The following is a 14284-nucleotide window of genomic DNA, read 5'->3' as shown; positions in this document are numbered from 1 at the left end:
GTCCCAGCTACTCCGGAGGCTGAGGTAGGAGAATGGCATGAACCCGGGAGGCGGAGCTTGCAGTGAGCTGAGATCCGGCCACAGCACTCCAGCCTGGGCGACAGAGCCAGACTCCCTCTCAAAAAAAAAAATAAATAAATAAAGTATGACTTCAATTTATCTTTTTCTTTCCTTTTTTTTGGATGGAGTTTTGCTGTTGTTGCTCAGGCTGAAGTGCAGTGGCACAATCTCGGCTCACTGTAACGTTCACCTCCTGGATTCAAGCGATTCTTCTGCCTCAGCCTCCCGAGTAGCTGGGACTACAGGCGCACACCACCACACCCATATAATTTTTATATTTTTATAAAATAGAGATGGGGATTTTATATTTTATAATTTATAAAGTAGTATAAATTTATTAAAATTTATAAATTTTAAATTTAAAAAAATTTTTCTGATTCCAGTCTGAAAATAAATGCTGAAAGCAGAATTCAGAAGTGTAATATCTTGAAGTGCTTTCAAACGTTAACTGAAACCAAATTTTCTAGCAAATAAATGTCTGAAAATTGATTTTTTTCTTTTCTGCTTGAATGAGATATAATTTTGAAAATCGTGTCTTGTCTTTAAATTTGCATTTTTTAGTTATTGATTAGATTAACCATTATGTCTCACAGTTACAGGTTAGTTTTATTTCATTTTTTAATTAATATTTTTTATTTTTTGCATAGTCCTTAAAATGGCAACTATTTTGTTTTATAAAGTACTCTATAAATTAAGGCTATTTATCCTTATAGTATATATGCCCCCAATGTACAGTTTGGCTTTTAATTTTTTTTTAACAACATTTCCTGTTACCTCTTTTGCATACTAATCCTCTCAAACTAAAAAAGAAAAAGAAAAATACTTTTAGTTCTTGAGTTCACAAAACAATGAGATTTTCACAACCATTAACATGCTCTTCTTTACACCCAGGAAACTTATTCTTATGTTATTTTGACAAGTGTAAAGAAAGGCCTGTGGCCCCTTCAGGAGCAGATAGGTAGGCTGCTATTCTGATCTTGCAGAAGGAAAAGCATCACACTTCTAAGAAAACAGCAGGCTGACTTTATTCCTGTTATAGCTCTTCTTACTATTCACTTCCAATTAGTTTTCACATTCCCAACCAAAAACAGTTATCCTGGTGATTATATAGTTCTAGTATTTTATGATGAGATTCATGTGTGTGTGTCTGTTAGAGTACTTAAAAATCATGTCTGTAATTATTTACTTACAGTTATTTCTTCCCAAGAAGCCATGAACTTCTGAGGAACTTGCTCTAATGTTATTCTAGTATAGAATAGCTGTCCACTTAATGTTAACTGAATAGCATAATTACCTAATTAGTTAAATGACAGGAAATAATTAGAGAGTGAAATAGAGAGGGATGGAACAGGAGAGTAAATATGCAGGTTCACTGATCTCCCATGCCATGAAAGGACTAGTTAAATCATGACACCTGCAGACACCAAACAAAGAGGAACTGTTGGGTCACTCAGTCACCTCCTCAGACAGAGAGGAGATGGGCTGGGCTTCAAGCAGCCTGTGCATTGACCCAATTCTCTGCTTTCCTGGGTGAGATATTATCATTATAATAGCTCTGCTGCTGCACGTCCTATCATCACAGTGTGCTGGCCTTGCCCTCTTTCGAGCCATGCTCCCTTTCAAATCCGCTTTCTCATATTTCTGTTATTATGATTATGACAAACAAAAGAGAGTTTCGACCTCGAGTGAAGCACAATTCCATTTCTGTTGCCTCATATACCATGTGGCAGCTCATTCACTCTTGCACAAAGAGAAGTCTACCAAATCAGCCTCTTTTAAAGAAGATCAGAGCACCTGCAGCATATGGATTTCTTAAAAGAAAATACAGGAAATAGAAATTAAATTAGGGAATACAAGAGATACAGCAAAGTAAAATACAGCGGTAACTAAGCAAAAAACTAGGGGAAAAAAATCCTTCAGAGAAAGAGAATATTTAGTTCTAAAAGGATCAAAAGGTAGAGTTTCTGTGAAGTATAGTTTCCTGAAGGAGTGGATACATCTTTTATGTTGAAGTTTATGATACTCCCAAGGTAATATTAAACTAAACTACTGCAGAATTAGGTCTTCCATGTGAAGTTTCTAGGATTAATCAATACACCAGGACCTAAGAGAACTATTTAGAAATTTTTCCTGAGAGACAGTTGCTCAGTAGTTTGGTAACGTTCAGTCATATCATCTTTTATTGAAAATATATTTATACGGGGAGGATGCGGGATGGAGAGCATTAGGGAAAAGAACTAATGCATGCTGGGCTTAATACCGAGGTAATGGGTTGATAGGTGCAGTAAACCACCATGGCACACATTTACCTATGTAACAGACCTAACCTCCTGCACATGTACCCTGAAACTTAAAAAACAAAATAATTTTAAAAAGAAAATATATTTATTAATCATAATACAATAGGAACTCAAAATGTATGCGACACCATTGATGTAAAAAATATACTAGGCATTATGGCAAAATGGACATTACTTACCATTTCTATTTCCATTTTCAGAAGGAAAAAAAGAAGTTTCCATGTAAGGCATTCAGCCATGTGTATGCTTAAACTCAGTCTCATTGTTCTAGTTTTTATTTTTATTTTATTTTATTTTTGAGACGGAGTCTCACTCTGTCGCCCAGGCTGGAGTGCAGTGGCGCGATCTCGGCTCACTGCGAGCTCCGCCTCCCGGGTTCATGCTATTTTCTTCTCTCAGCCTCCTGAGTAGCTGAGACTACAGGCGCCCGCCACCTCGCCCGGCTGATTTTTTGTATTTTTAGTAGAGACGGGGTTTCACCATGTTAGCAAGGATGGTCTCGATCCCCTGACCTCATGATTCGCCTGCTTTGGCCTCCCAAAGTGCTGGGATTACAGGCGTGAGCCACCGCGCCTGGCCTCATTGTTCTAGTTTTTAAATGGCATTATAGAAGACAGAAAACAATTCATATCATTTCCCCTGGGATTTCACACACTATCAAACGATTCAGAGGCTGAAATAAAAACACCGTCGTGGACAAAACTATGGATGCCTAAGACCAAGTCTAATAAATGAGAAAGGACTGATGAATTAGTAAAGACAGATAAAGAAGTTCATGATAAAATATCTCATAAAGTAAAGATTGTATGATTTCTCAAAATGAATAGCATATCCTATAGGGAAAATTGATATTTCATTGGTTCTAACAATGAAGGCAATGGTTGTAGGAAAGACTTGCAGAGACTTTATTTAGTGAGTCGGAGCAGCAAGTGATACGGAGCTGAACCAGCATGTCCAGATAATAAAACTTTGTAAAAAGCAGACTCTCTGTATACTAGTGTAGAGAGGAGACGCTGAATCTTTGCTCAACCCTATACTTTTGAGTTCTGGGGAGAAATAAAAAAAGTAAAAAACAACACACACACACACACACACACACACACATTATAACTAGATCACAAGGTAAAATTCTGCTTCTAGGAGAGCATAAACTGAATCTTTCCTCATATAGACCTCCCTCAAATAGTTGGTCCAGGAAAACCCCACCACTTCCAAAGATTAGCAATATTAGAAAATTGAACTAGGTTGGCATGATGGCTCATGCCTGTTAATTCCAACAGTTTGGGAGGCCAAGGCAAGAGCATCACTTGAGCCCAGTAGTTCAAGACCAGCCTAAATAACATAGTTAGAACCCTTCACTACACAAAATAAAATAAAATAAAAAACCAAATTAGCCTGGCATGGTGGCAGATGCCCATAGTCCCAGCTACTTCTGAGGCTGTGGTGAGAGGATTGTTTGAGCCTGGGAGGGAAGTCAGGGCTGGCTGCAGGTAGCCCTTACTGTGCCACTGCACTCCAACCTGGATGACAGAGCCAGACCTTGTCTCAATAAATAAATAAATAAAATATAAAATGAAATCAAACATGATTTATTCAGACAATACTTTGTATAAGAGACAAGGAGCAAAAAGAATGGAAAGAGAAAAGGGAAATAAAGAAGAAAGGAATAAGAATATAGAAAAATATTGCTAAAGAGAAACTGAAAATTATAACCAAATTCTATCATCTATCTATCTTCTTCAATCTATCTACATTTATCTCTATATTATAACTGTATTTATCTATTGTATTTATGCAGTGCATCAGCAGCAGTCTCTCAGACTACACTGTGCTCATTCTATTTATTGAAGGGTTTCTACAAAGCCCTAGCCAGGATCTTGAGCTGGTAATAAGGTGTGGTTGCTATTGGCTAGATGCAGGCTATCTTCTGTACTGTACCCCCATTCTATTCCTGGCCTATATTTATTAATTTATGTATCATATAAATTATTTGATTTCCATATTGAAACAATTTTCTGTGAAAGTTAGCAGATACTGTGAACAACATCATTAGTATCCTATAAATAGATCTTTCCCTCTATCCGGGCCTCTCCTTCCAGTCTCAGAGTGGAATATAATCCTCTCTGAGATCAAAATTGTGTCAACCTTCCTAATCTATGGATTATTGAACAATTCTATGGTCCATTATTCTAGGCTTCATGCTCTTAAAATTTAATCTTTGCACTTAAAGAAATGTTCTTTGCAGTTGAAAATGCTTGTTTCAATGCTTGAGACCATAGTTAACTTTGAAAACTTTATTTTCAAATGCCAACCTGCATGACTACTTTCTTTGGCCTTTAATTGGAGGCTAACATCAAGGCAACTAAGAACAAGCATAAGATACTAGGAATATAAATATGTCAGCTAAAATGCCCAAATATAATTTATGGCATAATAATTTAATAATTAAACCTTTATTTACAGTGGAAAACTTGAATATATGACTATCACAATAAAGTACGTTTTTATTCAGTAATACAAATACTTTGAGAATGTTTCTAAAACAATTTTACTATCTCTAATTTATATATAGTAATTCAAAAATATTAACTGCATTTTTATTTTGTTCCTGATATTGTGCTAAGCACTAGAAAAAAAAGCATAAGGCACATTTACTTTCTTTCATTTTTCTCCTTGACTGCCCTGGAGTTTAGGATTGCTCTCAACCTCTGTCATCCTCAGAAATTTATCTTCACTTTGTCATTTTATTCTGTGGAGAGGCATCAAGCCACCAAGCAACATGTTTGGGAAAACAACTTTATTCCAAAGAGTGCATTTTTTTTTTAAGTAAACAAGTCTTAGAAAATGTTTGCCTGTGGATGTGATACTAATGTATACTGAGAAGTAATAAAATCGGAATATGGATTTATATGCCATAAATGAAAAGTATTTCCTCACTTAGCCTTCAGGGACTGTCCCCCATTCTCTTGGTATGTTTGCCTGCTGATTCTAATCACTCTCTAACATTAAATCAATCCTATTTATTTCTTGTGGTACATAAATTATCGACTGTCATCCTGAAGGAAGGCAAAGCCAGAAATGTTTTGCTTATACTTGTCCTCATTGTCTTGGGGCCAAACACTCCTGACTGGTGATTAATTCACATCAAAGGTCTTTTGATTTATGCTCTTTGAGTGATTTTTGAAAGTAAGTTCATATATTTCTTGGATTACATGCAGAATTATATATGACTCTCTGTAGTTCTTAGGGTTTCTCCTGTTGTGATACTGTGTTGCCTATTTCTCCAGAAGTGATTACTGAAATCACTTTAATAAGAATAATAATAATGGGGAGAAACATTGTAAACTCAAGTAATCAATGTAACTTTTCCATGAGTTAAGTACTAGTATTACCCCGATTTAAAGTGAGTAGGGGAACAAAAATAGATGAGTGAGAAGTTTGCTCATCCTTTGATCATATTCTTATAATTAATTAAAAGTGGCATAACACGGTGGCTCATGCCTGTAATTCCAGCACTTTGGGAGGCTGAGGTGGGTGGACCACTTGAGTCTAGTAGTTCTAGACCAGCCTGGACAACATAGAGAGATCCCGTATTTACAAAAAAACAAATACAAAATATTAGCTAGGCATGGTGGTAATAGAGAGAAAACTTTCTAAGAAAAAGAGAGGAGAGGAGGGGGAGGGGAGGGGAGGGAAGGAATAATAATGGGGATTGGATTCAAGATTCCAACCTGGGAATCTGGCTCCTGATGCCCAGTGTCAGGCTTCTGTGTTATTAAACTCAAGTCTCTGTAAATTTTCTAGTAGCATTTTAACCACATGGGTCCTTGGTACCCTAAATAGCCTCCCTTAGGAGAGGAAAAAAATGTGACTAGGAGAAATGCGGGTTTGGAAGTAGGGAAAAATTATTGTAAGTAAGGATAAAGCACGCCTATTGAGAATTGGGAAGAGATTTAGCTTTGAGAAGAGAAAATTCCTCAGCAACTGGGAAAGGAATAAAACTACAAAGAATGATAGAAACTTTGTCACTTAATTAGATGAAGTAACTTTAAGTTTTAAAAAGATGGTGTAACTTTGTCACTTAATTAGTCAATAAACTTTCCAAAAACACTAAATAAAAAAGACCTGGAAAGTTCTTCTCATTTTATTTTATATATACAGTTTGTATGTTTTTCCCCGTTTTTGCAGCATGAAATATGATGCATACAGTATCAAAAGTACAAAAATATTCTTGATATTGAGGATTCCACACCACATGAAAACAAATATATCTAAAGCACTTTATATATGTGTGTGTATACATATATACACACATATAATACATATACACACATGTGATATATGTACATGTATACATATATCACATGCATGTGCACATATGCGTGCGTATATACACATATATATGTATGTATATATAATTTAGAAGGATGAAATTAACTTTATGTTTAAAGGATTATATTAATTTTAGGTTTAAAAAATTAGATTTGCTTTAGGTGCCGCAGAACATTGACCAAGCTTTAAATATTTAAGTGTTCATTCTCCTAACAAAATGACCAGTATTTAATATGTACTAAATAAATATATAACTTAATGAACTAAATGTAAAAGTCATGAAACTGTACAAGTTTTCGAGTCAGGTCCAGGATTTAACTATATTACAAACACTAAAAATAAAAGAATATGGCTTGACAATTTAGAAATTTGAAGCCATTTAACTCATAAAGAATGGTGAAACCTTTTGTTGTTTGCTTCTGCTCTGGTAGATACAATAAAAGCTCTGATTTCGGTGATATATTAAATGTTTACTTTGATACTTTGTAGATAAGTTTATATATAAAGAATTCTGATATTACATATATCAAAATATATTTGTGTTACTAAAACCTTTCTTTTATTTTTATTCCAGTGCCAACAGATTTGTACTAGAGGGAAATATGTTCATAGGAAAGAGATGGAAACTGGAAACTGGATGCTTAAATAATAGCGTTTTATGATTTAAGAAGTATCAGTGTTAATCAGTTTCCATATGTAAAATACATTTTTTTGAAGCACACCAACTCCCAGGTTATTGAGAATAATAATATGGAGGTTACTAAAAAGCTAAAAAAACCTAAGAATGAAGGTTTAGTGTGTCCAAAGGATGGTCCATATATGCATATATAAACAAAGTATCAAGAAGCAGCAACAAAAGCGGAAACATAGTAGAATTTTTTTTACTAGCAATATTTCAATGTGTCTGGGTCTTTAAAAGCCAGCATGATACAACATAGACAAATCAGAAGTTATTCCTCTGCTAATGTATCTGTGAAAATCCTGTGATGTCAGTGGCTTTATGAAATCCACCTTTTTTTTCTGTAGTCAGGGGAGAATGCTGCCTTTTCTAATAATCTACGAATTAGCTCAGATACCTGAGTAAGAACAATATTCAGGTGTCCATAAATCTGTTATCAATGGTAAGTTTTACAGAATAATGACTATATGCCATGGTATTTTCTAAGCCCCATACCCAGATGTCAGTTATCGAGTAATAGTTATTACATCCAGATGCCATTTTAACTATTTTTGCATTACATATATTATTGTATTTAATCCTATTCACCACTCTCTGAATCAGTTAGTATCACTACTTTACTATTTTAGTTGCAGAACAACAGGATTCGAAGTTTAAATCCAACTCACTATCTCCACCCCTAACATCTAGTCTGAGCCATTATCATCATACCGTGCTTCATTTATTGCTCTCCATCTCCTACTTTTGATTTACTTTTCTCTTATCATTTAGCACCTGACATTCTATTTTATATATGCTCATGGTTCTTTTTTTGTTTTTCTTCATTTTCCTCATAACAAAGACAAATTTATGCCTTCTAGGTAGAATAATGGGATTTGAATGAGGGGGAAAGATATTCTGAAATTTATTGCTTTACTGCCAGAAAGATGACTTCAAATTCTGCAGCTAGAAGCTTTCTGTTCAGTGCTTACAGTGGACTTAAGTTAGTCTATAACTTGACAGGTTATACTGGTGTTTTGTCTAATCGCTCATTTAATCAATTTATAAATGTTTACTGAGCAAAACTTTTTATTACAGGCAATTTGTTAGGGTTATGGAAAACAAAATTTATGTATGACATCATCCCTGCCTTTAGAAAATTAGATTATGTTATGGGATCATCATGCAAAATTCATCCATTCATTCAACAAATGTTTATTGAGTACCTTCTATTTGCTAGGCACAGATCTACTGCTACATATAGGGACTTTAACAAAAGAGGCAAACATCTCTGATTTCATGGAGCATATATTCTAGCACAGGGAGACAAATAATACACAGTAAATACAATATACCAGGTGGAAAATATAGCATGGATACTAATAAGTCAGAGAAGGAGGATAAGGAGTTTATACCTGAAAATGCCAATTGTGTAATGCATTAAACTGCATTGTTCTTACTCTTTTTCCCGAAAACACTTTTACTACCACTGCAGTCTTATGCATCATAGAAATCCTACCCAGAAATTGTCTTTAGCTATTTGCTAACTATTTAATGATTTTCTAGGTTAAAAAAAATGTATATCACACACTAAAAACTAGCAAACAAAAATCTTAGATGACCGTCTACTGTGAACACTTCCCCGAATTATCTGGATAGATTTTTCTTTTTAAAAAGTATATATTTTGAAATTCATATGCAGGTAGAAAATGTCCTAAGAAAACTGTATGAACAAACAAGAAATGTGAAAGCCCATATTTAACCCAATGTCTGACCCATGGGAGGAGTCACTCATTATTTGTTGAATGAAGAAATGAATGAGTGTATTAATGAATAATGAATAGGGTGAGAATATTTAGACATTAAGATATTTACTGGCATTTACTAATTATGATTAGTGGTACAATTCACTTGTCTACCGCTAGTATATTCTGAATGACTCCTCACCTCTGTAGTTTTTCTACATGTTGGTATACTATCGCAGTGTACAGCATGCTTCTAAGATGTATATTTTAATGCTAACTTTGGAATCAATAGATATTGATATACTAGGTCTTGTTTTAAAAAGGATGAATGACACCAGAAGTGCAGAGCCAAACTGATCTCTGGCTTGAGAATACAGGAAGAATTTCTAGAAAGAAAAAAAATTGACACATAGAGAGCTGAAAAATTGTTGTCATCCTACAAGTATAAATCTAATTTATATAACCCTACAAGTATAAACCCTACAAGTATAAATGTAATTTACGTAATCCTACAAATATAAATCTAATTTAAAAATACATAGAAAGCGTAACTTAAAAAGGCAGGAAACATTGAATAATTTTTAAATGTTAGGGAAGTCATAAAAGTATTAATTTATAAGATAATTGAATTATTTGATGATGCTTGCTATAATTTTTACTGTATACTAAAGGGATGACTATTTAGAAAGCTAATAAAGTGGAAAAAGTAATAATCAAAATAACTTAAGGAAGTGAATATAACAAGTAGAACCAATATAAAATAAAGAGCAAAGTGAGAAATTTAATCTCAGGTATTACATAGCTTGTCAGGTTGGCCGAGTGGTCTAAGGTGCCAGACTCAAGGAATTACATTAAGTATAAGTGGCTTACAAACAAAATGCTGCTTAAATCTATGTATAACATAATTAAACAATCAAATTCTATGCAATCTTCTCAGAAATATAACTAAAAGGGGCAATTAAAATGCACTAAAAACTACAATAAAGAGGAGGAAGAAAGTCACAAATAATGTAGAAAGGGAAGAAATGAAAAAAAATTAAGCAACAGTAAGGAATAGAAAACTGGGGAAAATAATTAGAAATGGCAATGTGGATAGGGAAAGAGGAGGCTGCACATGATCTGAGCTGTGATATGGTATAAAATTAACATTAGTTCAATTTAAATGGAAAAGGGAACAAATGTATACCAACCTTCCTACTAGCAATTTTAGGTAAATATTCTTTGCAAACATCTAGAAATATTAACTATAAAATTCTCACTTGTGTTTTAAAGCTAATTGAGGAAATTCTCCCAGAGAGGTGAAACATATACTACTTTACCCCAGAAAACTCTTTTTAAAATGTGATGAATAACATTCTTAACATTCAAGGTTTTATACTAAATTTCTCTAGCTTGGCCTGGAGACATTTTGATAGATAGCTCAAATCATCCACTAGAAAAGAACAATGTATCTCCATACTCTTGATGGATTTACTCTGAAGTTCCGTTTTTTTTTAGCTTGATCAGTCAATGTGGTATGAGAAGAAATGTAGTACACAAGTTTAAAGACTAGGTAATGTTTTCCCATATTTTATAGAGTACTGACTTACTTAAATTATCTTGAGAGGATCAAGTTAGAATTTCACTTCTTTAACTGATTTAAGTTGGCTGGGACCTACTCAGGGAGTAACAAATGGGAATAAGAGAGAGAGAGAGTAAAATCGTAAGAAGATACATAGTTAATTTAGCAGCCAGATCAAGAAAGTTCTTACCTACAATTATCTAAAATCACAGAATTTTTAGGACGAGGAAAAACTTAGTTCTAAAAGATTATAATATAACTAAATATACTTAATTTATATTATAACAATAGCAATGCATAAATATAGATATTTAAACTATAGTTACTTAAGTTATAGCATGTAATACTTAAGTATACATGTACTTATATATGATATACAAGTAATAGATGTACTTATATGTATAAATAGATATGTACACACACACAGTATACATTTTTGGAATTTGCCCAACTAATTACCGGGTTTGCACAACTTTAAGTGGGAAGTCAAAAAGTTTCAAAACTTATTGTTTATTCCTGGCAATATTGTAGGCACCAGATTTGTGAGAAAATTTATGCTTTAAGTCGAGTCTTCCATTAAATAGTTTCTAACATGCTGGATCAAATTTGCTAATAATAAAACAATAGATTAAAGTTGAAATAAATATTATCATTTTAATATTTAAAATAAGACCCTAGAATTATCTATAGTGTGTGTATGTATATATGTGTGTGGGACAGGGTACTAATTAGCATGATAATTGAGTCAGCAACTGTGAAAAAATAAATTACATTGCAAAGCCATTTGCACCCCAATAACAAACTTTCAACACTAGAACAAAGAGTCGATTAACAGAAAACAATATTACCAAGAAAACTTCAAATCTATAGAATATAAGACAATTAAGATCCTAGCAAATTTGAACCTTTTAAAAGAATTTTTCATTAAATCATCATAGTCAATGGCAAGAAGGAGTGGTGTTTGTCAGTAGGTTTTAAACCTATTGTACTAATGCAATTATTAATAGCATCCTTTTTTAGTCTCTAACGTGACCAGTTCTGATAATAAATTTCATGTTCACCCTAATAAGCCTCTCTAATTTTCTCCTAATTCTTATAAGCTTCTTATACTTATGTTGTAGTTTCCTTGTTTCTGCTTTATATATTATGTCAAAGTTAGCAATTCCTTAATTATATGTTTTATATCTGCTGCAGGTGTGTGTGTGTGTTTGTGGAAGGGTGCAGGGAGTTTTTTAGAGGAGGTAAAACATTATTTGTTTCATTTCTGCATGTATTCCTTCTTCATCTTAAAAGAAAAGTAAACGTATTGGGAACATCATAAAAGATAGATAATAGAGAACATAAATTTTCACCAAATTAAACAACGGCTAAACATTTAATAATACACACTTATAAAATGTTTAAATTCCTTTTTTATATTAAACAGATTTTTTTTTATTTTTATTATACTTTAAGTTCTAGGGTACATGTGCACAACGTGCAGGTTTGTTACATATGTATACTTGTGCCATGTTGGTTTGCTGCACCCATCAACTCGTCAGCACCCATCAATTCATCATTTATATCAGGTATAACTCCCCAATGCAATCCCTCCCCCCTCCCCCCTACCCATGATAAGCCCAGTGTGTGATGTTCCCCTTCCCGAGTCCAAGTGATCTCATTGTTCAGTTCCCACCTATGAGTGAGAACATGCGGTGTTTGGTTTTCTCTTCTTGTGATAGTTGGCTAAGAATGATGGTTTCCAGCTGCATCCATGTCCCTACAAAGGACGCAAACTCATCCTTTTTGATGGCTGCATAGTATTCCATGGTGTATATGTGCCACATTTTCTTAATCCAGTCTGTCACAGATGGACATTTGGGTTAAATGTAAAACTAAGTTAATGAAACTCTAACTGCATTTTAGCTACAATGGACTGAGTAATGCCAGAGTAATTTAAATGTTAAAGGCTTATGGAGAAAAAATGTTAATAAGCAGGGTATGAATACATGCAAAAATTAGTTTCCTACATAAAGAAAGAAAATAAAATCAGTTTTTTAAAAATCCATAATGAATATACTTTCAGGCATCTCTCATGGAATGCTAAGCATATTAATAGTGAATGAAAGTTCCAGATCTGAGTTCTCTAAAGTGCTTCAACATAAACTGTACCACTTATCCAACATTTCCCACAATTTTTCTTTAAAATGCATATTACATATTACTGTAATAGAAACATATGTAAATGCATCGATTTCTCAATAATTTGAAGGGTATGTTAATTTCAGGTTACAGACCATGACTTGATATATTTTTTACCTCAGAGATCTTTCTGCAGAGTATTGGCTTAATAAAAGCTTGCTGGATCATTGAACCACAGAATGAACTCCAGAAACTCAAGGATGTGTTGAATTACACTGATAGATACTAGGATATTAAAATACTTCTCTTATATAAAACATCACCAACTGTGATGTTATAAATATAAGATGAGACAATGGAAATTAAAGTTTAATAATATATGTATGGCCAAGTGAACTGGAAATAAGATAACTTGAAGGTACCACTACAAGTTGTCATGTGTACATTGAGCAAAATCTGAGAGCAAATTCAGTGTACTGAATATGTTGCCAAAGGCTAGGGATTTAGCGTTTATCTAAAGTAAATCACCTGCTACCACCAACTTTGCCTTGGTTGTAGTTTTATCAAAATTAAATATTTGATGTCCTTTAGGGTGTAACTCACTCTTCCAGTCAGGCATGATTGGCTTGAATACTGCAAGGCATTTCTGAGTCACTTTCAGAATCTTAAAGTATTTCCCTGAGGTGAGAAGCAAATATTGAAACTTTATTTTATACCTGGAGATTCATAAGAAAACTGAAGGGTAAAATTGCTAAATGAATTGTTTTAAGGTCAAGTAGCAGTTACAGGGTAGAGTGAAACACTGGATTCTGAGTCACTTTTTGTTTTTTTCAGGCAATACAATATATACTTTTGGGAATTAATTCGACGATCAGCCCTGAAAAATAATTCAAAGAAGAGAAAAATTCACTCACATGAAAACAATATTGATTAAGGCAATATATTTGGATGAGTGTCAGACTCATATATTTGGGTTAATATTTACAATTACATTATCTCAGTAGCCTAGAAAAATCCAGGAAGTTATAAAAATCTTTTAAAATATATCCTTCCTTCTTCCTTTGTAAAACAATTCCCCACTTCTAATCCTAACTAGATTAAATGCAGGAATACAGCCATTAAAAAATTACATAGTCTTCTAAAGAGAAGACTCAATGTTTTCCAATGATCTGTGCATACTTGAAATTACAGACTATGTTGGATATGAATAAGAAAATAATATATAGTTCTGTATTAAATGCATACATATAGCTGGAGTGGCTGAGTCTGTGATATAAGACAATATTATATCGAAAGCAGTAGTTTTTAACCAAGAGTTTTGTCCCCTGGGGACATTTCATGGTGTCTGGAGATAGTCTGCTTGTCAAGACTGAGTTGGTTGGGGGTCTGGAATGGCAAGGAAGTCAACTGAATCAACATCTAGTGAGTAGAGGCCAAGAAACTGCTGATAAACACTTGTAATAAAAGTATTGCTGATTGGCTGGGCACAGTGGCTCATGCCTGTAAT

This window comes from Colobus angolensis, unplaced genomic scaffold (assembly GCF_000951035.1).
Source record: "Colobus angolensis palliatus isolate OR3802 unplaced genomic scaffold, Cang.pa_1.0 Scaffold281, whole genome shotgun sequence".
Classification (NCBI taxonomy): Eukaryota; Metazoa; Chordata; class Mammalia; order Primates; family Cercopithecidae; genus Colobus; species Colobus angolensis.
This window is presented reverse-complemented; position numbering follows the sequence as displayed.